The sequence below is a fragment of the Stegodyphus dumicola genome, chromosome 3, assembly GCF_044657685.1.
Source record: "Stegodyphus dumicola isolate Sdum_Otavi_A_Nest chromosome 3, ASM4465768v1".
Classification (NCBI taxonomy): Eukaryota; Metazoa; Arthropoda; class Arachnida; order Araneae; family Eresidae; genus Stegodyphus; species Stegodyphus dumicola.
Window position 1 is genome coordinate 99506231 of NC_140770.1, and position 27584 is coordinate 99533814.

Genomic DNA, 27584 nt, shown 5'->3' on the forward strand with positions numbered 1-27584 from the left:
CCACGAAAGGCATCCCTCCTCTTAGGCAGATAGCCCTAGTGTGCTTTGCCATAAATAAATACACCACACCATCCTATCCATACCATCACACCTGCATTCCCGAAACGGTTATTCCATAATATTCAAAGGAGATTTTGCTTTCCTGAATCTGTCCACATGTAGTCGATTAGAATCAGATGTTAAACAAAACCTTGACTAAGAAATAACATTGTACTATAGGTAGCACTTGAGGTTTGATGTTTTTTGCACCAAGATCCATCTTTTCTTGTGAAGACAATTAAACACTGGCCTTTAGATTTCTGATATAAAGCGCTTTTGCTTTAACCCTTCCGTATACAGCTTGCAGTGATACAACAGTTCGGAAGGCGGTTACAATCTCTGAACTTAACTGCTGATCAGTAGACTTTCTGCTATGAAAGGCAGTTAATGCTAGATATAGATCTTGAAAAGCAATTTTTGTTCATTTGCTACTTTCTTCAGACCTCCTTACAACAGTTCTATAAATCTGAAATTCTTTTCTTAGCATAGAGACAGTCTATTTTCAAATAGTCATGCATTTAACTGCTTCCATGATGATATGCTCCTCTTCAAAAAAGTTGTATTCGCTTTTTGATACTTTAAATCTCCCAAACTGATATTCGATCCTTCCAAATGATACTTCGAAGCTGTAATGAACCCGTTTTGAGTGGTTATACACAAGTCAAACGCTGTATTGCAGATAGCCACTCAAATATTCACTTTGTGCAAAGCGTTTGATTCACCACCAGATGACTTAATGCCTTGATTTACATATGAGAAAACATTTAACCTCTTTTGATTGAATAATTCTAATTAGGTTTGTCTTTCACACATTCCCTACAAAAGTAGATTGCATCAGTTGGCTGTTTCATGGAATATCTTTATTTTGGGGCATGTAAAGATAAATTTATACATAAGTGTGTATTTGCTAATACTAATAATCAATGGCTTGTGCTGCTTTTAAATGTGTATCTAAGTTAAGATTGTTTAAAGGCAATAATTTTGTTGTGTATACATTTAAAATGGAAAAGAATTACACAGAAAGGAAAAAATATGTTTATCCATATTTAAAACCGAAATAAGACTTGCAGTCTTCTTAATGCTATTCGTCATTTACCAACAGTTTTTATCATTATTTTGATATTAAATAAATTGGATTATAACTCCATTTATGAGAACGAACGAAAAACTATGTAAGCTATTCTAGCAAAAATATAAATTAATAAAATTGTTAATGCAAATTTCTGTCTAAAAGATAAAAATTATTTGTCATCCTCAGCATTAAAGAAAGCATTAAAGAAGATATGAGTCTCAATATTGTTTTGGTTATACCTTTCTTATCTTTTCACCTATTCCTTTGCAAAAAATACGTATTTATTATGCGTATAAATGCATCAATATCATTGCCTGTAGGAATTATTTCTCTTCATTTCCTTTTAACATTTCAAATAGACCTCTTAACATCGTAACATCTTACAGATTTCGTAATAATTTCATGTTATTTTTTAAAATCACCACTGGTCCACGTTTCTTTTTCTTTGCCAAAATAAAATGTCCTTTGTACACAATATAAAGAAAAAGTGTACATTGAATTTTTGTAATGTAAGATCTGTTTTGATTTGACACTAATCTTCTTTGATTCATTCTAAATTCTTTAAATTTTTAAATAAAATTTGGTAATTCCTTACCGTTAGAGAAATGATATAGAGACTTGGGGAGGAGTTGGAAGCGAGATGCTTGAAAATAAGTTGTAATCATGTTCGGTACTGAGAAGAGTACTATGAGTACTATTATCTACTAGCTCGATATGCAAATCTTTGTGCCATTAACAGCTGACAGTTTACCGGAGACGATGATTTCATTATTGTACCAAGAGGTTAGGTGATATTGTCTCGCGTAACCACATATCCATATTAGGAGATACGTCAGATCGCATTGTAAGATATTATAGCCGTTGTGTCACAGCACATAGTAGAAATTATTTTATTTTTCATATTTGTCCCGCTTTAATAATTGGGGAAAAGTGAGATGATCTGAAGCTAGCCACTCCAAAGATGGTGATTAGTTATGGTTACCGTTTTAGTTTGGGCGACAGTTATTAAGATTATTGTAGTTTTTTAGAAAGACTACTCTAGAAAATAAATTTTACTTTTGTCTGGAATGAAGCATGGGACCTTCGATTAGTTTATGTAATGTGCTCACTTTTATAAGGCTACATACACACATAAGCGAAACGTTTTAATTTCTTACAATACAAAGCTTTAAATTTCATATTCTATGTTTCATAAATGTAACAATACACGCAATTTCAATCAAACATTATTCTGCTATATGCATTATTATGCAACCCTAACCGAAGGAATTCTCGCTTTCAATAAATGGGCGCATTTGAATAAAATATCACTGACGAATCTAGTAAGAGAAAGATAAAACTCCCATCTATACAGCGAATTTTAGGCAAGAATAAAACTTCTGCAGTTATTCAGAAACTTCTTTCTTCAAGGGGAACTTAAAGAAATATTTTCGGTTTTACGTTTTACCAATACGGGAAGAGAGCTCCCCTTAGTCTTCAAAAAGAAAATTCTAGAGATAATATCTCTATTCACCTTGAAAGCTCAGAGCAGGCTAACCATAATGTGAGGGCAGAACCCTCTTGTGTTTCTGCCCGAGGGACAATTCCACGGACGGCGAATGGTATGTTCTCTTTTTTTTTATTGGAAATGGAGCTACGTGCTAGTTGAAAATATTCGCCACCTTGGATGTTTCTGTTCTGCAGTATGCAGCCACAAAAGAACACATCTATAGTTTAAGCCAAGACAACGATGCCACATACCCGAAGGAAATCAATGAAGATATCCATCAAGATGCCTAAAAAAAAAAAAAAAAAAAAAAAAAAAAAAAACTTGAAATTAAAATATTTGGTATGGTTTGCTTGGTTTTCTGTTTAAAATACTAGCTACTTGTCATTAACTCTGTGACAAAAAGTATTTTTCCGTTTCAATAAGCTTTTATTAACTGATATATGGTTAAAAAGGAATAACGTTAAATTGATATTTTCAATTGGAGTGGAATATTAAATTAATGCTAAAAATAACATTTAATTAATGAGTACAAATACATGCGCTTATATTTTTTATTTTCAGGCGTAAATATATATTTTATGATGTAAATAAGTGATTTGAGATTTTTTTCACAAAAGTAACAGTATGTTAAATCTGTATTGAGATGCTTTCTCGGTACGAAAGCTTTGTGAAAAATTAAGGCAAACTTTACTTTGTGCTAAAGGAGGTCCTTGAAAATGGAAAATTTAAATATATAAAAAAAGTGTCAGCATCCAAACGAAATTTGAATAAACAACAATAAAATAATAACAACAACAGTAATAAAACATTTTTGTAAATGAAGCGAATTATTGTCGTTTCTGTGAGCACATATACAAGCAAACGCTGATGTTAACTGCATCAATACAGGATATTTTATATTGGAAACTGACTTTCATTTACATGAAATTCTTTCATACAACATTTATTTTTTTATATCATGATTATAAAACTCTTTTTATTGGGGTAACTATCCTTTCAGTTAAATTAAAATAACTACAGATATTCATCCGGCCTCTCCAGTTCTAGATATCGGAAATGTGTTTCGAAGTTTCAAAGGTATAATATAAACATAAATAATCCTTTAGTTTTTTGCGATCTTATTATTTAAACACTAATAAAATTTTATGATTGGAATTTTTTAAGTTTATTTCTAAGTATATTTTAAAAACAGTACTGCAGGAAATAATTTTAAATAAGTATTTACAGTTTTTAATAAAAATAATCTTACTACGTCTTACTACGAATTTTCTGAAAAATGTGTTATTTAAATTAATTGCACTAAAAGTAAGTCGAATAAAGATTTTAAAGTCTATATCAAATGCTCATTTTCAGAAAAATGTCTATTTATCCATATATGTACAGTGTCAGCAATATAATTCACGTTTTCGTGTTAATACTAAATTTCTATACTTTAATATTTATTTTCTATTAAAGTTATAACGAACATTCATCAGTATATCATGAACTGAATTTTCCAAATAATTATAAAAATACCATATAATTTATATTTTGGTTTTATCCTCTAATTAATCGCAATTTAGTTGTTTAATTTTAGTACAGAAAAATACACATTTCGTTTCTGATATAAAATCTATATTTGAATACAATATACATGTCAATAATAATATAATGTTAGGTATTTAGGTACGATAATTGTATTTTAAAACATAGTAATTTATAAAATTTCATTTTGTCAGATACGCTATTCTAACTCTAAGATAATTGAGTATGTAGATGAATCCATAGTATTTAATTAATATAAGCAGAGCAGGACAGGACAATACACCGAATTCTTGTATCATTTAAAAAATTTTCTGTTCTAGAAGCAAATGTAAAGTCCATACATATAATGAAGTAACTTGCATATAGAATGCATATATATTCAGTTTGTTTATAGAGACATGCATAGAGGGCACTGTTCTTCAATCTCAGAGATAAGCGTTCGGATATATTTTGGCATATCAGACAGTAAAATCGTTCTCCAGGAATTTTTCAAAACACAGTAGAATCTCTCTAAATCGGCAGCAACAGCACCTTATCGATCTGAGATACGGGATTTTTCTGGATGACTGTATGTGTATTCCTAGCACCTCTTCGTATTTTGTGATGCCATCTTCAGGAACACCAGCAGGAAAAACCCGTTGATCGTATTTTTTTTATCTGTCGGGCACTATTGAGTAAATTATATCATAAATCACACATATTATTTAAATATGCGAAGCCGATGCCGATGATTTTTATATTTCTGTGTTTCAGGAAAATAAAATTCAATCAACATTTTAAAATTACAGTTTATACTTTAGGAAAAATTACGAATTTCTCAGCAGGAAGGATGTACCCTGGAATATCTGCCTGTTGATGAGATTGTCACCATAGTTTTAAAAATTCACTGTGTATGCAATAAACTTTCAGAACGACTTATAAGGAACCAAAAGAATATAGATGCGCTGAAAATCTTATGAAAAACTGCAATTGTTAGTCAACTTCCACGTAACTCTGTTTCTCTGAGTATCATCTTCATCCTTCGAATTCTCCTCCTTAGCTTTTTCCTTTCCAACAACATGCCAGATCCAACCACATTTCAACATTCTTTCGTGAATGTTGGAATCTTGTGAGAAAGTGACGGGAATAGATTGTACGACATCCATTCAGACCTGCAGCCTATTAATTTTGCAATTTCCACGATTTCTTTGGCTTAATTTTTAAATCGATAGAATCTTTTTAAATTGTTGACACATTCAGGCTACCTCTGATGCCAGCAAGAAGTCATTATAATTGCCGATAGCTTCAGGCCACTGCTCATGCCACAATTAGCTCATTGATGAGAAAATAACTCGTTCCCATGCGAGTTTAATTCTTTCTATGGCGTATTTTTATGCTGAATTGTTTCCATATGATACTAGTGTGTCATGCTTTCTAGTGTGTCATAATATTGCTTTATTTGCAAAAATGTAAGCGTATCTGACATAATAGGCTTTGAACTTAATTATGATTCCTTGATCCATTGTTTGGATTAAGAAAATGGTGTTCGGGGGAAGGAATAAAATCCCTACATATGTGTGCAATGTGGCGCCACAATAGTGTGAATGAGTACTGTCGACAAATAGGATAACATTAATGCTCAGATTTTGATATTCTAAGTAATGTTTGACTTCTTTAATGAATGAATTTTCAAACCAGTGATGAAAGATGACTATCACAAAGCGGCCGACGCTCTGCAGCGTACCGCGTATGATTGAAAGTTTTGTGTTGGACAGATTAAATGGAATCAATTAAGGTAACACATATACGCAAAATTGGGTTCCGCAAGTCAAAATTCAGCAGGGGTTGAATGCATATGTATATATCTATACTTCATGCACATTATATGAAACATATTTTATTCCATCATACCTTCAGTTCTGATATAAATATTGCCATAACTTCAAATTGTAATATTTGTTATAATATAGTAAACATTCAGACTACTTTAAATTAAAGCAGAGAAACTTGATATCATAGATGGGATGGTTTAAAATGTAAGTAAATTTTGCGTAACTTTACAAATTCTGCATATATAGTAAATTTAAGACGTTGTAAAGGATGTTATTCGGAAGAGAAACCTCGGCAGCGAAAATTCAATATTAGGAAAACGCAGTTTTGACAAATAATAGAGTTTGAATAAAACGCTGTCGGTTCAATGGCGATCAAACATAGATCCTTCTTCTGCAAGAGTATAAAATCTTCTTTATAAACATGGGAAGAAAAACAATCTACAATCAGAGAAAAGCAGAAACTAGCGTAACGTCAAATTTCGAGAAAATTGATATTGAAATGTGCAAAATCTAAGATATTAGAATTTTGAAAACTTTGGGAATATGTTGGCTGTAATCAATATCATTTACTAAAGAAGATAAATTCTTGTCGAAGCTTATAAAAACTTCGAGGAAATCCAATCTACCATGTGCAAAAATTTCGCTGATAATTTTTAGTATTTTTGAGTATTTTGTTTTATCTTTTTTCAATAAATTTTCAGTATTTTTCTTCATTGTAGAACCAGAATGGTGGTCAAATGCTCTATCAAAGATCTGCTCATTTCTTCTTTCGAATTTAGGATTCGTGTTCTATGACGCATAATTTTAAGGCTGCTTTTGCTTATCCACTATGAATAAAACGACACAGAACAGATGTGTTATAAATTTCCCAAGAAATAAAATCAGAGATCAGATTTTTAAGAATAGACATTTTTACTGATAGACGAGAAAATGACTCGAAAATTGAAATAATGGTGGGTTCGAACTATTTTGTAACTAAGTATGAGAAGTTATGAGACAAGATCAGGTTAATTTTAAATAACCAGGGTTAATTTTAGCTAATTTTGTAACTGATCGTCGGAAGAAACTGAATGATGGAAATGAGCAATATAATTATGGTTTTCTTTTAATTTCTCGAACTGTAAAGGAAATTTAATCTATTTTGCATCTTCATTTCGTTAGTTTTATGATTTTTATGCCAACCAAAATATAATTTTTTTTTGACATATGCACGTATTAAATGTCACTACTTTTCGCAGTGAAATCTTAATTCAGTAAAGGAATAAATTTTTATTATAGCAAAAATCTACTGTGTTAGTTTCATTAAGTATAGTTTTCAAAAACTCAGAAATTTAAAACTAATTTAAATGTAAATTTATGTTCATAAACATGCCATAGAATATATAAAGAAGTATGCTTATTAAAATTGTGTAATAATTGATCAATAAGTTTATTTTTTTAATACATGAAATTTAAAATGCATTTATGAGTAAATCGTTTCGTGAAGAGTATATATCTTCCTGAAAAAGTATGAGTCTTACAACATGTTTGTATATTAATGCATTTTGGACCAGTTATTTCAAAACGCACGCATATAGGAACATGCATTTCTGACTTTGGTTCTGTGCAGAGATATGCAAGCCATTCATTTCTTAATTACTTAAATTATTGGCAAATTCTTCTCTTCGTTTATAGTTACTCTGTTTCTTCCTTCGTAATTAACCTGCTAGATGTAATACTTAATGTTATGTCACTATTATGTGACTTTGTTTAATCTTGAAAATAAGATTTTATGTAACTTAATTTTTTTCGTTAAATCTTTCCTTCCCTCTCAGACAAACTTTAGTTACTTGCACTGAAATATCACTCTGTAATTGCCACAACTATATTAATTAGCATTCAAAGCTATGCGATACCCTTCAATGTAATCTGATATTTCAATGTGACCTGCTATTGACTAATTCAAATTAATTACATTTGGAATTGCGACTCCCTACCCAAAGAAACAAGAGTTGTATTAAATTGCAGAAGAAAATTGAGCTCTGTAGCAAAAGAAAATAATTAAAATCGCGCATTATTTTTTAAAATCCATATTTTCAAATTCATTTTAAAGCTTAAAATTTGCTTGAAGATGGGAAACTTATGGTTGTAATAGGCTTATATTTTTAAAAATAAGTTTCATTTAATTATTAATTCATAATCAGATAAGTACTTTGTAGGAAAATTTAACATTATGTATAATAATCCTATTTTTTAAAAACTGTTTTGTATAGCTTCAAAGGAATTAAATGAGTGTTTTCTCGTTTGATGATGAGTCATCACGTCTCTCCCTTGATAATGAGTCTTATAAATCTTCGATTATTCAAATATATATGCTGTCTTGACTTAATAATTTCGTTTATTATTTGGCTTATTAATTTTAATTAATTTAGAGACAGTGTCTTATTAATTTTATTTGATTTAGCATAAAAGAAAAATAAGCTGTTTCCTTGCAACTCAGTTTTAAAATTGTTTTTATTGTAAACATTACTAAGCTTAACGTTAAAAGAAATTATCAGCTTTAATTTACTTCTTCAATAATTTACAATAATGCGAAGTTTTTGTGACTTTATATTATCTTAAATAAAATTATATATACACTCACGTTTGTGAAAATTGCAACACCATGAAGGACTTACGCGAGTGAGCTGAAATTTTCAGGAAATGCAAAGTAGCGCATGATATGCAAATGATTAGAATTGCTAATCCGTAGCGCATGCGTATGCTGAGCAGCGCCCTCTGAACGGCTGATGGATCCGAATAAATAGACGGCTGTAGCGAGGCGTGTATGGTTATCGGTGGTTATCTGCTAGTGGTAAACGTTAACTCAATCTGTACTTATGCCTCGTCGACGAAAGAGAGCGAGATTTGAACAACTTACAGAGTTTGAACGAGGGAGAATCATCGGCCTTCGTGAAGCTGGATTGTCGTATCGTGCAGTAGCCTCTCGTGTGCAGCGTAACAGCAGCACAGTGATGCGCGTTTGGAAGCAGTGGACGGACGAGTGTCGGACAACTCGGAAATCCGGGAGTGGACCCCGAAATGTGACGTCAGCTCGCGATGATAGACACCTGGTCCGCATGGCGCGGACGGACCGTACAGCTTCCTCTAGACAATTGGCAGCACTGTGGTCAATAGCTACAGGTGTTTCATTGTGTGCTTCATCAATTCGTAGACGTCTGCTGCAGTGTGGACTGCGCGCACGGACTCCTTTATACAGGATCCCCCTAACGCACGACCATCGCCGCCTGCGGCTACAATGGGCCAATCAGTATAGAGACTGGCGTGCTGATTGGCAGCATGTCGTGTTTTCTGACGAATCCCGCTTTAATTTGTGGTACCATGATGGCCGCATTCGTGTCAGACGCTATGCCGGTGAATGCCGCCTTCCGGAGTGCATTATCGAACGCCACAGTGGACGAACACCCGGAGTTATGGTCTGGGCGCCATAGCATATCATAGACGATCTCAATTGCTACGAATTGTGGGCAATCTGAACAGCAACCGGTATATCCGTGAAGTTCTACAGCCCGAAGCTGTTCCCTTCCTTCAAAGCTTGCCAGGCGCTGTATTTCAACAGGACAATGCCCGCCCTCATACTTCTCGGATTGTTAAAGCCTTCTTTGCAGCGCAGCAGGTACAGCTTCTTCCTTGGCCTGCGTGTTCCCCGGATATGTCGCCAATTGAACATGTGTGGGATGTCATTGGTCGGCGTCTTGCTCGTGATCCTCGTCCTGTTGCATCTGCAGACGAACTTTGGGTACGCGTACAAACGATATGGAATGCTCTTCCTCAGTCAGACATTCAAACTTTGTTTGACTCCATGCCACGTCGTGTAGCAACACTTATTGCGGCGCGTGGTGGCCACACAAAATACTGATTCTGATCTCTTGTTCTTGTTTGTTTGCTTTGAACATTTAATCATTTATTTGTACCACTACCACTCAACTGTGTATTAAATTGCATTCAATCATGACGATTCCTTCTTGGTGTTGCAATTTTCACAAACGTGAGTGTATATATATATATATATATATATATATATATATAAAGAAGAAAATATACGTTATATATGTACGTTATATATATATAAAGTATATATAAGTACATATAAAGTATATACAGTGGTGGCCAAAATTGTGGACACTTTTATAAATTTTTATGTTTTTGAACTTTGTATGCTTATAGAAAACATTACGTTTCACAAAATGCAAATTTGTATAGATCATTTTAAAGAGAATTTATTACTTAATTCAATACAAAACACAAAATTCAATTATTTGCAATACAAAAAAAGTTAAACGATAATAGTTATCGATATACATTAGATAGTGATGATTGCAGTGAGTTATCAGTACTGGCATTCAGTGTCCCATCGATGACATGAAGGCGACCGTAGTCATTTTTTTTTTTCGTTGCTGAAAATTAAGATAAGGCTATTTTCGTGGAATTCTACCTCTCAGTCCAACATCTGTTAATCTTCTCCTGATTGTTCTTGAACTGACAGAAAAACCAGCATCATTCAGATCACTTCTGATGGCCGTTCATGACATTTTTCCATCTTGAAGATATAGTCTTTTTATTCTTCTGCCATCAATAGATGTGGTGCACCTTTTTCAGCCTTTTCCTTCTTTGTTTTTTTATTGAATTTGTCTCCTGATATCATAAACAAAACTTTCGGACTCTAGATGTAGTCACTGAACCACCCACCTGTCTTGCAATTTCAGCATAGGAAAGACCACTTTCTCGTAACACAATAATATTACATCTCTTTCTAGGTGTCCAATCTATTCTTTTATTTGATGTCATTGCTTCTTGACTAAATATTAAAAATTTTTACAAAAATTCCTACTTGTAATTGCAGTGTATAAGAAAGAGGTCCTCCTTCTACAGAACAAAGCAAAATAATGAATTGTTTCAAGTGTAAACATGATGTCAGCTTCTACTGGCAGTTACTAACATTTGATTGGTTCTCAGAACAAGGACAGTGATTGGCCAGGAAAGCTAGACATTACAAACCACTTCATAACTATGTTTGTTATTTATATTAAAGTACATATAACTTTCCTTGTATTGCAAATAATTGAATTTTGTGTTTTGTATTGAATTCACTGATAAATTCTCTTTAAAATGATATATACAAGTGTTTGCATTTTGCGAAATGTAACATTTTCTATAAGTATACAAAGTTCAAAAACAAAAAAATTTCCAAAAGTGCCCACAATTTTGGCCACCGCTGTATATATATAAAGAAGAACAAATTTAATTTGAAACAGAGATAAGCAAAATAAATAAATAAATGCACATTCTAGGAAATTAAACCTGGAAGCAAACTAGAGAAGTTATTGCCTAATTTAAACGGAAAATAAAGTAAGTTGAAAATTATTATGGCCTTTTCTATGTAAAGATCAAAGTATTATCAATGATTTCCTGCTTCTAGAAAAGGACCACAAAACTTGTCAAATTATTTTGTTCTTTCCTTTAATTCTGCACTTTTTGTATCTAAATTTTTACATTTACTGCCAATTCTAGTTTCCTAGTATGTGTATTATTCTTTATCGCTTAGAAATAGTTTATATTAAATTCATATTTATTCTCTTTTATGTTCTCATTAATTTCGCAGAATTTTAAGTATTTTAATAGCTTTTAGATTTTAATTTGTTGCTTACTACGTGTTTTATATATACATATATATATATATATATGTAAAATATAAAAAAAAATACGATGGCTTTGCTCTTTGCGAACCAGCAACCTTTAACTACTTTTCTGCAATTCAGGATTGTCCCCTAACCCAGTACCTGCTAGAACATTCATGCCTATTACATAACCTCCTCATATAAATGCTGCGTCATAAGTTTTCTACATTTTTCTAGAAGCTACTCTGTTACATAACCATTCATATAAATGCTGAGTCATAAGTTCTCCTAGACAGAAGCCTTCTCGCCTTCGTCCTGCTAACGCTTCCGCTATGCTCCTCTTTCTTTGTTAGAACGTTATGATGTATTAAAGTTTAAAGTCAGTCGTATCTAATAGTTCAATTACTGAATAAGTTATTTGATTAACTTCATCTGGAAAAAGTCATCTGCTATAAATTAAAATAAAGATATGCTTGCTGTTAAAAGTGAAAAGTCCTGATTCGTCATTTTTCTCCGTGATTCAATCATCCCAGCTTCGTCAACCATCTGCCAGAACGTGTAATGGAATAGCCTCACCATTCGCCCACGATATGTTGGAATAACTGAAAACATTACATATATATATGTATATATATTATATATTATGTGTCAACGAAGAAGAATGGCGATCTACTAAAAGAAAGCTCAAACTAAAAACTATTTCGAGCACAAACTTGGAAATCAAACCCGAAATAAAAGAAAATGAATACAGATGCAAATCAAAAAATAAAAATTTTAAAAGAAGTTGATAATTCCTTGTTTCCGTTTTCAAGGAGCAGCCGAAAGAATTATCAACAGGGCACATTTCTGGATTATATTTAAATGAATTGCTATTGAAAAATAATTAAATAAAGAATTCTTTTAAATTTAAAACACAATTAATCAAATAAATATATATTTATAGAAAAGTTTGACTATTTTTAAGGAAGTTTGAAGAAAATCATTAAAAGGAATTATACTCCGAGCGCAATTCGACGAAAAACATATACTTAAAATTTGTAATTTAATTGATTTTAGAGCTGAAAAAAATAACTATGAATGACAATAAATCTAAATTTTGAAAGAAGAAAAATAAAATTTGAAAAACTGAAAAATTGTAACTTAGATAAAAATATAAGAGCGGCTAAACGGCACGAGTTAATACGAAAATAAAAAAAAAAAAAAAAAATATTACTAAAAAGACAAAATTAACTAAGCAATATATACTGAAAGGCAAAATTAATTAAGCATCCTCTACTGAAAATGCAAAATTAACCATGCATCCTGTACTGAAAAGCAAAATTAATTAAACTTTATAAAAGTGTAAAAGTTCAGAAAAAAAATTTACCAAAACCAAAAAGAAAAAAAAAATTAGAGAATTGACATGAAGTAGAAAAGGCTTGTTCTTAAACTTTTTATTTATATATCGATATATAAATATATATATATATAATGGAAGAAAATCAAAATAACTAAACTAAAAGGACCTGTGATGTCAAGAATTTTGCGCATAGAGCTGCAAAATTTGAAATAATATTAAAATGTAAATTATTCAAGCTATTGTCTGTGAGCTAAAGTGAAATATTTTAAACATTGTTCCTTTGCAAAGTATTTTAAACAAAAAATAAAGATCCAGTTGTAATTCGTAAAGTAAAACCACAATATGTATGAAATACTAGTAAAGAAAATTAGAAAAAAAGGGTTAAAGCTTAACTTGATTCAAACTTAAAAGTAAAATATATGTTGAATAAAGTTTAAACTGTCACTAAACATATTTGAAAAAAACTACAAAAACTCCATGTTAAAAAAATAATAACAAAGTAGCGGTAAATGGAAAATTAGCCTAATTCGAATACATATATTTAACAAACATTCCCTATTCGTAAAAAGCAAACTTAAAGTTAATAAATTTAAATGACATTTAATGCAAACAAATAAATGATTAATTATTGTTGCGAACTAATCTACAATATAACATAGTTAAAATTAGTTAAAGCTTTAAAATACATTTTATGCAGCTAATTCCAAAGTTTACAAGTAATACTAAGTATTAACTAAATCAAAAGTTAATTAAAAAAGAGGTTAACAGTCTAGCAGGAGGTACAGACATCAACATCGAAGCAAACATAATTCAATGAAATAACATAATAAAGCTAATCAGATTAATGCAACATAAAATGTACAAATAATAATTAAAAAAATTGAAAATTCTTTGGTCTTTTTCAAGAAGCAGCGAAGAAATTTAAACAAAGATACAGTTCTGAATTACATCTATATGATTGCGAATTTTTTAATTAATTAATTAAATAAATAAATAAATAAAAGAAGGTGAAAAAATGAGTACTAACTTGATTACAAAAAATTATTGATTAAAGATTTATTAGAAGCGCAATAAAATAAATCATTTTTAAATTGTAATTAATCATCAAGATACATAAAATCAGCAAAGCAACAAGCTTGTGTTTCGCATAGATCTTAGTCACTACTCTATCGATTTCGATGGCAAATAAGTATAGATCCCTCTTCATCAGAGACAAAGAAATTTAAACGGATTTGCATTTGTAGATTCCTTTGTTTAAGTAAGAGGACTTTATACTTGTTTAACCTTGTTTGTATAAGTCTATAGAGTCTTGACTAAAACTTAAACAAACTGACGTAACCTTAAAAAAATTGCTATAAAAAGAAGCTTTATAAAAGAACTTTCGAGTAAGAAACCGGAATAGCAATGGGACAGTTAAAGACAATATGCTAAACAGATACTACTAAACAAACATTTTATTTAAGAAATTTGATTTTAATGAAATTAGTTTTCTTTGGCCTTTATTTTAAATATTTCTTTTAATATTAAAAAACAAATCACGGTTATTTAGATATAATTCAGAAACGTGGGTTTATTGAAGATTCTTCGGCTCTCTTTCAAAGAGACAAAGGCATTTTCAACACGTTTTTAATACTTTTTAATAATATTATTATTATTATTTACTGCTTTTATTTATTATATTAAATTTTTTCAATTGTTCATGTTTCAGTTCGAGTATGTTTGTTCCCTGTTAGACTGATAAATCTTTTTTGATTTAATTCTTGATTTAGTTGTTATCTCTTGTTTATTTAGGTAATTTAGCAGCATAATTTGAGACTGTAATAATTTATTATCTTAATCTGAAATTTCTAAACTTTTGTTTATGTTGTTTTGTATATATATAGTTGTTTTGTGTGCACGTGTTCTTGTATTTGTTGTTGTTTCGTATACATATATATAGCTTACATTAGCATCACGGTATAGTCCTTTATTTTCATGGAGATGATACTTAATCTACGATACTTTAAATTTGAAGACCATCGAAGTGTTGGTGCTACGGAAGAAGGACATCTAGCATGGACTTGACAAATGGTCATTGTCTGAAATGGATATATCAGCTTACTAATTGTTTTTAAAAACATTAAAATTGATTTTACATGAATTAAAGGCCTCACCCCACCCACTTTTGCAGAATGTGATATATTGTATATTGGGGGTTTTGCTGATAATCACTGGGGATAAAATTCGACTGCAAGGAACTAATTCCTCTTTTGTATAACATTAAAAGGCTCACATTCCTCCTGCGAATACTCCTGCGATGCGACAAAACTAGTATTTCTGTAGTCACGATGATAAAAAGCAAGTGTAAAGAGGGAATCAATGTAGAAGAGAAAATGAAGCAGTGAATTTGATTCAACGATTTTTCAAAAGCTATTCAATGAAAAATTTTATTAAAGCTTTTTTTAAGTAAAAGCCTTGTTCTACCTACTAATTGCGATTCCGTTATTCAGTGGTATGATTTTTCAAAATATGTATTCATTTATTCCATTTTATTAAAGCTGTTTTTAAGTAAAGAGTGCATGCTACATTTATTTATTTATTGCGTCAGCTGCGCGTAGTAGATAGGGAATGTCTCTTTCACTTTCAGCAGCTTCAAAAAATTTTAATATACGAAAACACAGCGAACTAAAATTGTATGGGAACCAACAGTATTCTCTAGAGAATTGTTCACTAATTGTAACTCTAGAGAATTGTTCACTAATAGTGGAAAACACTATTGTGATACACTTCAAGGTGCATTTTTGTTGGTTTGTATTTTATGTAATTGCCTTGCCAATTGTTTCATCAATGCTTTCATAATTTTCCCGTAAATTATATTAAAAGTTTAAAACATCAAATCTAATAATAAAATTATTTTTGCTGTATTTTTATATAATTCTCTTGAGCTCTTATTTTTTGATTTGTTGTTAAATATATATAAAGAAGTCCATGGTCAATAATAAGACAAGGATGCTTTCCTGCAAATGTTCTAAAAGAAATTGGCGTCTAATACCTGTTAAATCTTAGGGGTAATTAACTGCATTGATTTTTTTTTTTTTTTTTTTTTAATTCGTGCTAGTAAAATCTTAGAACAAGCGTTCTTTGTCATTCATTATGGGAATCCCATTTAGCCTCTGAAATTTTCCACGATAATTTGCCATTAAACCAGAACAAAGAGTGCGCATGCATTAAGCGAATGCACACCACAGGAATCAGAAGAATAACCAACTAAATATGGACATAACGTTTTTGAGGGGAAGGCTAAAAACAAACTCATCAGGCAATCTATAAATGTAGTTAATTAATTTAAAGAGTGAAATAAAATTTATTCAAACATTTGGAAGATGCAGATTTGATTAAATTTTATTCGTTGTTATTCAAAAAATAACTAAGCTTGTCTATGAATTTTTTCACTAAACATTATCGCTTTGTTTTAGAGTACATCCATATGTAGCCAGCTTTGTTCACAGTTGAAAACTGAAGGAAAGAACCACGCTAACCGATAAGTATCTACAATCCACAAGGAAAATAATTTCTCTTCAACCCTGGAAATTTTACCAGCATCAAAACGTTATTAAGTGTCAAGCTGTAATAAGAAATAAAGATGTTTATATTACTTACATAAAAAATATATTGTCAGACGAAAATATATTATTCGCATTTATTGGAATATATTGTTCGCATAAAAATATATTCACTTTTATTTATACGCCGAAAAAACAACTTAATAAATAAAAGAAAGAGGCTAGATTGTTATTGTTTGTATTCACGTTTTTATCCCATATAGTAAATTTCCTCTGAAAACTTCAAAATAATTAGATGATTTTTTTTTATTATTTTTAACTTAAATTAAAATGAACTATTCAATTATTAATTAAACATGTTAGAATAATTTCAAATAAAATCAGTCTGAAAATTTAGCTGTCGATATATTTGAATTACAAAGACTAACCAAAACATCGTCTTACAAGTAAACTTTAGATTTTAAAAAATAAATATAAATTTTTTTTTTTTCCTTTGTGATGCTATTACTATTGTCTATGTATATTTTGATAAATGTTTAGTAAGCGACATTTAAAATTCATATAAATTGTTTTTTAGTTTGTTAATAATTTTTTCTTCCCTCCTCCCCCACAAAAAATATAATAAAATAAAATTCTACCCCGTTAGCTGTTTTCAGAGAATGCAATTCGGCCCGCATGCCATTTGAATTTGAGACAATTTGCTTACGAGATCATATTTTGATTTCGATCAGCATATCGTTAGTGAATATCCATTTACAAAGTTTCGAGACATTTCGCATTTAAATCTCATTCATTTCAAAATTTTTATGAATTGTATTTGTATGTATTTGTGATGATGAAAAATACTCTGGAATAACCCTCATATTCCATTTTGTGTCTGTGAAAAAATAATGTCTTAGTTACTATTATTGTTCTAGGAAGGAGTCGCTAGTCAATTATCGGGTTTACGATTCTGACTCATAATGAACAACATAAATTAAACTTGCAGGTCAATAATTTGACGGGGTAATCAGGAACAATTACGAACCGTGAAGTTAAACTTCACTGTGAATTAATTAGAACATGAGAAAATTAATGCAAGGTGTTAATACATTATAGTGCTACAAAAGTTCATAACTATTTATTAATTTAAATCAGACGTATAAAAGAATACTATTCATTTAAATTATCATTACTGTTACATCATTATATTGCTGTATTTAAAGCATGTTTGATTAGTAACTGCTCATAGTAACTGCTCATAGTGCACAAATAACTGTCGCCATCTATCGCCGATTTAAACGACTATAAAGCAACAGTCTTGTGCTGCCATCTAGTTCTTGGAATAGGTACAATTCGTTAATCGTATGAAAAACAATTAGCAAATGCAATATATTTTTTACGAAATAAAATTTTTAAGGTAATTGAATATCAGTTCGGTGACACAAAAATTACTGATATTAACTAATATAAGAAATTATGGCAAATAAGATAAAAAAATCTGAAATCTTTCAAATTTTATATTGCGCCCAAAGGTTTTGTGTGCTACTTTTCTTTATTAAAAATCGTGTTCTTCGGAATTAAATCATAAAACTCAATTTAACAGCAATATTATAAAATGTTTGAAAGAGCATATCTTTAAAATATACCATACAAAGTCTCGCTCGCTGGAAATAAAGATGTCTTTTTTTTTTTTTTTTTTTTTTCGTACAGTGGTGCTATTGCTCACTTTGAAACCGTTGAGTTTGTTAATCACAAATTTGTTTAAGTTTTACAAAATTTCAAATAGATAATAAAAAAAAAAAAAATAAATAAATTCAGGTTTCCATGTGTCCACGTTAGGGTGAGTACTACGTTATTCAAAATTTGATGACTGTAGATACCGTTGTTTTATCACAGTGGGAGAAACATACATACATTTTTTCAGATTCTTCATTATTTGATTTCTTTAAGTATAATACAGAGCTGTAATATTTGGTGGCAATAATTTAAAAAAGAAATTCGCCGTTTATGGTAAATCAACGCAAAATGCCAAAACGAAATTAATAGCCCTTCTGGTCTAACGTTTTTTAGGCCAATAAGATTTAGTGTCTGCTGACTAATAATATTTTTTATACGAAAATTATTTTTATTTACTAGAGGATTCTTGAATGATGTAGATTACCTGAAATGGTTACATGATATAATATGTGCATCAGGAGGAGTTTAAATTTTTGGATAGCTGGTAAACTATCTGCTTTCCTTTGCTCTTCAGCTAAATAGTGCGAAATTTAATTTTTTATAAAATCACAAATTAGCAGTTTTCCAAAAATTGTATTGAAATGTCATAATAAAACACTGAATTTACTACATGGCAATCGGCAAAAACTAGGAGTGGTTCTTAGAATATAGGTTTTACAATGGTTTATTCATTGCAGTGTTTACTAGTTATAAGAATGCTAAAACATTTGCTAAGGTTGTTAAAATCTCAATACTCTTTCCTTTCGCCAACGTTATTTTCCATTCGCAGTCCCGCGAGTAAATTTTGCTTTTTATTCACATAATTAATTAGTGACGATATTGTACATTTTTAGTCCAAAGGGGCAATTTGCTCAGAAGGAATATTAATTTCGTTTTGATATCTTATTTCGATTCACGATAAGCCTTTTCCTACAATGCAAGAAACATACTTACACACTTACAGATTCATCATTATTTATTTTTCTTCAAAAGTAATATATGGCAACAGCTTTTAATTTGAATGTCATTTTGCAGCTTTAAATTGAAACGCGAACCGAGCCCCAATATGATACAGATGAAAAGTGTATTTTTGGATTTATAACATCTTTAAATGCTTTTAAAAAAGTAGTTCACTAAATTAAATGAAAGACATCAGTTTTCGCTCAAAATGGAAATGACATTGCCAGGAGTCAAATTATTAAAAGATTTCAATTGATCCCGATTGCGGGTAAATGGTTTTATTTATAATCTTTACGTGCTTATAAAACTATCTATGCAAGTATGAGAGGAAAATATTGATTAAACATTCTTCGAAATCGTGCACATTTTTAATACATTGTTATTAATTATGCAAAAGATTCCACTCAAAATTATTAATGATGTACTTTTTATTATGATCAGGTTTCCAACAAAAAGTTGTCCACTCTTAAATTGCCCTCCAAGAAAGGTATCTTCCTACACGCACAGAGTTCTCTTGGGCTTCGTCAGTCTGTTTAAAGAAACTCATACTGAGGTACCTCTATTTTGATATATCGAATGAATGTGGCATAAATCAGTTTATTCCAGTTCTCTTCTAGGTGAATTTCAGCCTTGGCTTTTTGAGGTCTTGAATGAACAGTAAAATATTCCATTAGTATAATCTTATTACCTATTTCCAGTATGTATGAGCTCGATTACTAGCAAGCGAACTCTAAATGTGAAGATTGTGAAAATTTTGTAATGGTTATCATTTTTCACACAACTACCTTAATACATGTGTTAAGCTTTCACAAGACCCCCATTTCTTTTATAATGTTTATTTTTAGATTTGGGAATTTCGTATTCCAATAGGCCCACCAGCGGCCGAGCGGTAAAGTCGCTGAACACTGGTAGTTCGGTCCGAGGTTCGAATCCCGCGAACGGGCTGGCTGCATGGGCGTTTTCGTGGTTTTCCCCATGTGTAACGTGTATACGAGCCAGTTTCCCTTAGAAAGTCCTCCACGAAGGCATCCCTCCCCTTAGGCAGATAGCCCTAGTGTGCTTTGCCATAATTAAATACACCTTTGTTCGTATTCCAATAAGCATTCCGCTTACATATTCTCAAGATTATATAAATAAAAACAATGAAAAAAAAATGAAATCTTCTTTATTCTTTTCATCCATATAGGTTTCCACAATGGAAAAGTCATTCATCTCAGCTATCCGATCTTCAATTCAAGTTCTTGACTTGAACCACCAGCATTTCGTTACATCAGGTATAGGTAAAAGTAAGCGGTATACGAAAATGTCACTGTTGATTGTACATAGTCCCGCCTTGCTAATTGTATAGTAACTTGCCTAACTAAGGTAACTTGCCCAAGATATTAATGTAACTTGAGCAAGGTACAGAAGTGGGCGGGACATGAAAATTTCGCTGCTTATTGTATCTTTATAGTCCCACCTTGCTAACTGTATAGTAACTTGCCTAACTAACTTTGTAGTTTTGGACGAGTTCTGAAAAAGACACTCTGGATGGCGATTTGAGGGTCTCCCACCCCCGGCCAGTCGTGTATTTTGAATGTTCCCTTGCCGCACAGACGCTGTACTTTTACGAATATTGAAGCCTTCTCCGGGCCCTTCGGCGCGGCAATCAGTGTATCTACTCACTGTGTTGTCTAGGCGGCATTCCAATGAGTCAAGCGAATCTCAGCAGAAACATCTATACCAGCGATTCTAAACCGCTGGTACGCGTACCACTGGTGGTACGTAAGAGAAAAATAGGTGGTACACAGAGAAACTCAAGTATTTTTATCTATTAAATTCAAAAATCTCGTGAAGAAAAAGAAAAGTTGTTATAAATTTCCTATGATCGAACTCTAACTGAAGTTTTCAAAAAAACACACTTTTTAACTTTTGGCTGAACCCAAGAAAAGAACTCAAAGGCGTTTCACATAAAGCTATTAATTTTTTACTGCGTTTTTGCAGAAACTATTTGTGTGAACAAGAATTTTCTTCCATGTTTTATTTGAAAAGAAATAGGGAACAAAGTTAAAAGTGGATCCTAATTTACGGTTAAAGTTAAGTGAAATAAGACCAGAAGTAAAGAAACTGATCTCTCTCAAGCAGGCCCAAATTTCACACAAAGTTTTAGAATTAAAGTATTATAACTAAAATTTTAATAATTAAAATGGTAACCAATTTTTAATTTCATATTTTTTTATTTGTGCACATTTAATATAGCTAATAGGTTGTGCAAATGGCAAAATATATATATATTTTTTATTATTTCTATTGAGAAATTGAAAAATAATCATTGTAAAAAGTAGTGGTGGTGCTAAAGATTTTACATTTTCGTTCCGCCGGTACGCGTTAGTTAAAAGGTTGAGAACCGCTAATATATACTATTGCGCTGTGCTTCTGTGATGTATCTCGTGTTACCCAGTATGTCCCAAGAACTGTTCACTTTTATTTTGAATTAAAGAGAGTAGAAGCTATTCCATGGGAAGCTCGATATTTAATTACAACAGTCTAAATCTGCGTAAAAGCTGTTTACGTTTTGCGACTTCACAGTGGCAATTTACAATTATTATTTTCCATATACAAGTAGAAACAATATGAGGTAAATAAATTATATGCTGTTTTGGAATTTTTAAAAATAGACGGAGAAAATTAAAAGAGTGCCTTCGTACTGTGGTCTTTTTGATAATGAGACAGCTGAATATTTAACAAAGAGGGAGAGAAAGAAATTTTTCATTCACTTTTTAGTGCAGTATCATATCCAACAGTTCACCACTGTTGATAAACACGATTAATAAAAATTGTAAACCTTAGCAACGGTATTAATCAAAGAAAAGTATTGGAGACACTCAGCTGATAAAGTTCTCAAGTTCCTTAGAGAAAACGCTTTTTCAGTTTTCCGTTTTAAAAAAGGATATGACTGTTTAGCGTTACTTGCAGATGTGTCCCAACTATGCAGCTTGTGCCGCTGAAGTTATGAATGACAAGCACATTGAGAATTGTCGAACGTTAACGGAAAACATATTGGCATTATGGAGTGGTCAATCATGTTGAACTTCATCTGAGTTCAAATGAATGTTTTAATGCTTTTTTTTTTCTTTTAGTCTATTTTAAAATGTTTCTATTAATATTTGCATTTTTTTTTTAAATTTTACTTTGCATGTTTTTAATTCTTTTCTAAAACAATGGCATTTACATTGTTACATGCTTAGCGGTTTTTGAACAAATGCTAACAATCTGTCCAATTACCCTCTGCATGAATTTTTAACTGGGAAAACTTAAATACCTAAAGGTTAATTAATATTTCATAAGCTATATTATCCATTAACAATTATTATTCACACATATATATTGTTATTTGCACAACTCGAGCTGAAAACAAATTAGGGGATTATATCTACATAAGAAACTGGAGAGATCTACAGAATGAAGAAATTAATTTAAAAAATTTGCTAACGGGAAAAGATAAAAATAATAAAAAAATCTGAAAGCTTTCAGAATTTATATTACGCCCAAGTGGCCTTTTTTTTTCATTTACAGACACGTACATGTTTCGAGAGCTTTGGGTTCACGCTAATTTGGGTAAAATATTTAAAAACACCATGTTTTTAGAATTTTTATTAGAGTCTCGTGTACGAGATAAAAGTGTTTTATTCCGGACAGTGTTGCCACTACTCGCTTTGAAATTGTTAATTTTTTTTTTTTTAAAAATTAATTAAAGTTTTAGAAAGTATGAAATAGATAATAAAAGAAATTCCAAATTCGGTATACTGGGTTCCCATATTCAGTGGAGGACTATGTTATTCAAAATTTGATGACTCTAGGTTCCGTTGCTTTTTCACAATGCGAGAAACATACATATATTCATGCAGATTACATTTGTTGTGATACATCGCATTTAAGTGATCCAACTCAAAATGTCGTTTCGAGACTAATGGTCCTTCTGAGGTAACGCCCCTTTGGGCTAATAATAAATTTAAAAATAAATGAAACAGAAGATGAAAAATTAGGGTTCACAACAAAGTCCACCGAAAGAAAACCTTTAATAAGTAACTGTATTTTTCAGCGCTTCATAAAATTTTAAGCGTGACGCAAACCATCGCGTTATTAGCTGCTCATAGAACTTAAATAATCGTATCAAATTTAATTATCTATCAAAAATAACGATCAAATGAACGCAAGCGTAAGAATAACAAATAACAGTGAAATTTAATCGATGTCTTCTTCAAGTTGTAAAGCTTCTTCATCAGGCACAGGGTACAACACACGAACTACTATCTTAAATGAGTCCTCTGTTGTTGATTAAATGAAGCGTGATAGCAAACCTTATTCAACATGGAGATTATATACCGATTACCTTTCAATTTTCATCAAAATCTGTTTCCTTAATGAACGTGATTCGCTGCAATTCCTTTTTCTACCTCTTACTTATATAATGAAACTTATAACTTAAACTCTTATAAAACTGAATGAGAAATAAGCTTTTAATTTTTTTAACATCATTGATGTACTACTTCATTAAACCTTCGATTTATCATTTTAATCATTTAAATTCAAGTACACGAACATCGGTATACAAACATAAACATACATATACACTAAGAAATAATGACTAGAAAAAGATACGCTTTGAACAAAATTTTAAAAAGCTTAGAAATTCCAAATAAAAATATTTTGAAACTGAAATTTAAAAACAGGAGAAAGTCGGGAGTGAAGTACCAAAAATTACAGTACAGGAAAACAGTACCAAAAATTACAGTACAGTAATTTTTGGTAATTTACAGTACCAAAAATTACATAACCGAATGTGCACAATTATTAGAAAAGCTGAAAAAATGTTGCTGTTATTGTGACGTATCTTACTTGTCTCATAGTAACATCAGAACAAGCCACAAATTCATTGTGGCGAGGAGAGCAAGACTGCGTATGTCGTTAGCAAGATCCTTGAGTACTATACAGGTGACAGTATGACTTTGCTTAGTTCTGCCCCCAATTTTGATGGACAGCACCTCGGGAGTGAAGGTTCCGGAGGGTTCCCCATCCCTCTTCTCCTACCACCAACTTCTCGTGAAAGCTTTCGGCTCACCGTATGTTTAGAGTGCTCCCATGCCGAAAGACACTATACATTTACAAACATCCACGCCTTCTTCGGGATTCGAACCCCGACCCTTCGGTGCCGCAGTTGGCTTCCCTAACCACTATAATGTCTGGGCGGATAAAGTTAAAAATAAAGATACATTACTGAATGATTAGGGAAATAATGGGTTTGTAAATATTTTAAAAAGTAAATAGTTAAAAAACTGGATTATTGTTTCTCGGTAGAAAAGTAGAAACACAAGCTACAAAATTACAAGTTACTTAAATCCAAAATTTCTAAATGTTTTTATTAACCTGTGAAACTTTTAGTATTTTGAATTATTAACACTGGAAGTTAATTCAGTTTCGAAACAAATAGGACTAATAATAAAGTAACAAAAAAGTACTTAATTAAAAAAGACTACGTACAATATAATACGCTTAAATAACATCATCACAAAAAGTAGGTATTTCGGTTTATTAAAATATATATTATAAGAAAAACTAAGAACAATAGATTTCCTAATAATAAGCAACATTGATTCAAAGTAAGAATAAAAATTACCTAAATATAGAAAAGCACATAAGTAAAAACGAAACAAGAAAAGGAAACGAACGAGGAAGAGAGAGAAGAGTTTGCTTGCCGCTATGTTTATTCACTGTGATAAAACGATGTGATGTGGGGGTTAAGTGCTTTCTTACATCAAAATTGAATTTTGATAGCAGAAAAGCAATTTATTGGTGGTACTGAAAGCTAAAAAGTACTTAATCGCATTGGTGGCATTTTTTAAAAGAAAAAGGAAAGAAAAGGAGAAGAAACTTTTATAAAATAAACAGAAATTTAAAATGAATGGGAGCCCATTTATTAGTTATATAATAGAGACGAGTTTTTGTATATTTTGAAAAACATCTATTTGATGCATTTGTACCTGGGAAAGATGTTTGCTGCAAGATTCGTGGGCAAGAGAGCTAGAAAAATAAATTAATATCTACGCTTTCTGCAATTAAATCTTTTTTACAATAAAACAAAACCACAAGTCTGCAAGTTTTGTTAAATTACGCAGTAGTAATATAAAAACAAAATTTTTCTGCTATTTGGCTTATCCATTCTCAACTTTGGAAAGCATAAGCAACTTGCTAGCTAAAAAAAAAAAAAAAAAAAAAAAAAAAAAGGCGCTTTATTTCTTGACAGCTAGTCTATTAAGAAATATCTTCTTGACTGGTAAACTATTTTGGATTCTACGAGTACCTAACAAATTTATATATACTGATCACATTTTGAATAGCAAAAAATACGGCTAAGTGAAAAATGCATGTGTTACTCAGGCAGGAACATAGAAAGATATTGCGTATTAAGCAGCTGGAGTATTTATAAGCTCGTCTTCTTTGTCTCGTTATAAATTTTGTTTGGTTGTAAAAGCTCACAGTGTTGCAGGCAAAATAATGACGCAAATGGTGCAGTGAGTATACTTCTAAGAGAAATATATTTAAGCTATTCATTTATTAATAATTTTCCTTCATATTTTATATCTTACATCTATGCATATATACCTAGAGCTCTTTATGTTTGCATAGATAACTTTTATATCACAATATTTGTATAATTTGTTACCTTTATAGTATAAACTTTTGTATTAAATTGCATTACGAAAGCAAGGATTTCCTGTCCTTGCAAGAAAATTTTCAGAATTACAGTCCAGTCTGGTCACTGTTTATTTGGTTTTTCTTTATAAGTTTGTAAATATGTTCCTGTTTCAAGAGAAGGAAAAGCAATGAACAAAAATATAGACTAGAAATGTGAAACAATTGAAAGAAATTTAAATTTACGCGTTGTGGTGTAGTGGCCAAATCTGCTACCTAGAAGCCCTGATGTAATCCGAGGTAGAAATAATATTTTAACTTGAGTCCTAACAGAAACATGAATTTTAATAAAATAATAAGAAAAGATGGGTGGTTCATGTCGATGTTGGACTTGAATACATTCGGTCCCGTAATTTCAGAAATTTGATAAACAGGAAAGTGCACGATCAACAGCAACCTTTCTTTTTCGCTGCCAAACTATATTAACTCACGCTGTCGTTACCTCCAATGACCTCCAGTGGAATTCCTCCACTCGCACATAACAAAGATGGCCACATTCTGACCCAGGTGAAAGACTTATTTTATTACAGGAACCGTTGGAGTGATTTTCAAGGGTGAAACCAAAATCATTAATAAAGGGACCTCATTGGAAGATGATTTCTCCAACGAGGGGTACTTCTCTAAATTCATGAACTGTGAACTATTTTGGTACGTTTCATTATGAGTTACTTAACGAAGACCGCTACCTTCGACCCTTTGCAGCTCATGTGCTGAACCAGAACTTTCCCACCTGATATGCATACTGTAGTTGCTAACGGACTTTTCTGAAACTTCACGAAATTTCTAAATAATGTAAATATTGTACATAGCTTAACGTTCGCTTATTTTGAACTTTCTTGTATTTTGCTTTAGCAATTCAAGAAGTATGCAAGATCCTATCAGATGACTTCTCCTCATCACGTGACAGTGTACACCTACCTGCAGGCTTCGCGGACAATTCAAATGAAATGCAACAGAACTGTTGTTTCTTACGTGACAATGGTCACGCTCTCTTGTCTACCTTCTTCTCTACGCCCAGCCAGGGCTCATTATTTCGGAACTTCCATCGTCATGAGTAGCATCGATATTACACCAGAGACGTCGTGCTTTCTAGCACGATAATCGCGGCATACAAGTGGAACAAGGAGATCATTTCTCCTCTGGTGTGAAAGAGGAACAATTTCATTCGGGATTCGGTCTTCCTGGACGACTAGAGAAAGAACATCTATGCGACCTTGTCACAGCGTAATATTAGTGCTGAAATAATGAAAAACTTAACTCTCAAATTAAAGAAAAATTCCTCTACCTTTCCTTTTGATAATGATGGCGTAAAAAAGTTTTGATTGGTTTGTTGTTACTTTAATAAACTGAATTGTATCATTAAATTACATTATATTTATTAAATTAAATTAGTATTTTTAATTAATGTACTTGCTATCGCTAAAGCAGTTCAGAAAGCACTCTACGCATTGCTCAGAGTATTCAGTAGGAATTAAATGCATTTCGCGGTATTCTGTTTATAATCAGTAAAACTATTGAAATCTCGAAAAACATGCTCCGTAAATAACGGTATTCGAAATAATACGCAAGAGTCTGTGAATACGAAACAATACTTTGACAGTTTAAATCTGAAACTGATTTTTTTTTTTAAATCTGAAACTGATTTAAATCTGAAACTGATTTCTATTGTGTTCTTCTTATGAAATAGCAGTGTAAAATTTTGTAATATTACAGTCGAAATA